At 49.8% G+C, this 2,500-nt stretch overlaps 1 pseudogene; it reads right to left on the reverse strand.

Annotated features, from left to right (window-relative positions):
* The window catches only part of LOC125601340, a 10,215-nt pseudogene that overhangs the window by 3,840 nt on the left and 3,875 nt on the right, over window positions 1-2,500 (reverse strand).

A 2,500-nucleotide genomic window follows, 5' to 3' on the forward strand; every position in this document is an offset into this window, starting at 1 on the left:
GTGCAGCAATGGTGCTGAAGTCCTTGACAAACCGCCTATAGAAGCTGGCTAGGCCATGGAAACTTCGGACTTGCCCAATAGTGGTCGGTGTGGGCCAGTCTTGGATGGCCTTGATCTTCTCCTCATCGACCTTCAAACCCTGTGAGCTCACAACAAAGCCTAAAAATATTAACTGGTCAGTGCAAAATACACACTTCTTGAGATTGGCAAAGAGTCCTTCCTGCCTGAGAGCCTTCAAAACCTGTTCTACATGACTAATGTGATCGGATAAGCACTGACTATAGATCAATATGTCATCAAAATAGACAACCACAAATTTACCAATGTAAGGCCTTAGAACCTCGTTCATAAGCCTCATGAAGGTACTAGGGGCGTTGGTAAGACCAAAGGGCATCACCAGCCACTCATACAAGCCTTGCTTGGTCTTGAAAGCAGTCTTCCACTCGTCTCCCTCCTTCATCCGAACTTGGTGATAGCCACTCCTAAGATCAATCTTGGAAAACACGGTGGAACCACTCAGTTCATCTAACATATCATCAAGTCTAGGAATGGGGTACCGATATTTTATGGTGATGTTGTTGATGGCTCGGCAATCAACACACATACGCCATGTTCCATCCTTCTTAGGCACCAATAGGACGGGTACTGCACATGGGCTGAGACTCTCTCGAATGTACCCCTTGTCCATGAGGTCTTGGACCTGTCTCTCCAGCTCCTTAGCCTCCTCCGGATTGACTCGGTATGCGGCTCGGTTTGGAAGTGGGGCGCCTGGCACAAAGTCTATCTGATGTTCGATGCCTCGGAGGGGTGGTAAGCCGGCTGGTATCTCTTCAGGGAACACGTCCTTGTACTGGTCCATTAGTCCTTGCATCTCAGCTGGACAATCTGGTGCCTCAAAACCTGCAAAACAACCTTCCTTGAAAACCATTAGTAGCACCTGTGTGTCTTGCTGCAATGATTTAATCAATTTACTAGAAGAGATGTAAAGGTTAGTTTTACTAAACAATCCAGACTGATCCATGGCCCTCTGCATCTCGTACACCTCTTGTGGACTGAGAGGAGCCAGGCTGTGCTTCTTGTTGTTGTGGGTAAAGCTGTAGATGTTAGTCCTCCCATGGTGAATAGTCTCCTTGTCAAACTGCCAAGGCCTCCCTAACAGTAGATGGCCGGCTTGCATAGGAACCACATCACACTTCACCTGGTCCTGGTACTTACCAATACAAAAGGAAACAACAACTTGCTCCGAGATTTTAAGCTCCGTCTCATCATTGAGCCACTTGAGCTTGTATGGCCTGGGGTGTGGCAACTTTGCTAGTCCTAACTTTTCAACAAGGTACCTGCTGGCCACGTTAGTGCAAGAGCCACCATCAATAATTAGACTACATACCTTGCCTTCCACGCTACATCTAGTATGGAAGATGTTCTCTCGTTGGACGGTTTCTGGATCAAAGAGAGCACTGAGAGCTCGTCTGACCACCAGTAGCTCACCAGTTTCAGCATAGTCCACTATCTCGTCTCCTGAGTCAGCCATCTCTACATCGGCCTCGTCTTGGGACTCATACTCGCCGTCTGCCTTAAGGATCATGACACGCTTGTTCGGACAGTCCCTGGCGTAGTGCCCCTTCCCCTGACATTTGAAACAAGTAATATCACGAGTTCTTTGAGCTTGTGTTTGTCCCTTACCTGGTTCGGATGAACCTGGTTTGGACTGGTCGGTTTGGCTCTTCTTGAACCGGTTTTCCACTTCAATGGATTTGTTCTTCTCAGCCCCCTTGGATCCGGATGAAGCCCATGGCGTCTTGTTCCTGGCACTAGAGGCGTTCTTCCTTTTAATGTGCTGCTCGGCCTGTGGCATAGTGGAGGAGATCATTGAAGTTGACGTAGGTCTGCCTCTCCACCTTGCGAGCGATGCGGTCTTGAAGGCCTTCCAAGAACTGAGCCATCATAACCTCTTCGGTCTCGCGCGTCCTGAGCTTGTTCTTGAGAGCCTCAAACTCCTCAAAGTACTCCTCTACGGACCTAGTACCCTGAGACAACTTGCGAAAACGTTTTAGTAAGTCCCGCTGATAGTATGAGGGAATATACCTTGCACGGAGCTTAGCTCGCATCTCATCCCAAGTCTCAATCCTATAGACTCTGCCAACCACGGCTACTTCCCTGTCCCACCAGGTTAGGGCATTGTCCGTCAGTTGGGCTGCGGCTAAGGCGATCTTCTTGGCCTCGGTATAGCGGTAGTACTCAAAGATGTACTCCATGCGCCTCTCCCATTCAATGTAGGCGTCCGGGTCAACCTTTCCAGCAAAGGTTGGAGGAGTAAGTTTGAGATCCTTGCCTCCTTGCCAAGCTACTTCATCGTCTCGGAATCTCCTTCGGACCGGGCTTGCATCGCCTTGGACCCGATACTCCCGTCGGTTCCCACGTCCGGCTCGTTCACGCCGCGGCTCTTCTGGTTCGGTACGGTCAGTGTCCGAGTTGTCCTCACTGGATTGGGACTGTTGTT

The sequence above is a fragment of the Brassica napus genome, unplaced genomic scaffold (assembly GCF_020379485.1).
Source record: "Brassica napus cultivar Da-Ae unplaced genomic scaffold, Da-Ae ScsIHWf_2521;HRSCAF=3258, whole genome shotgun sequence".
NCBI classification, from domain to species: Eukaryota; Viridiplantae; Streptophyta; class Magnoliopsida; order Brassicales; family Brassicaceae; genus Brassica; species Brassica napus.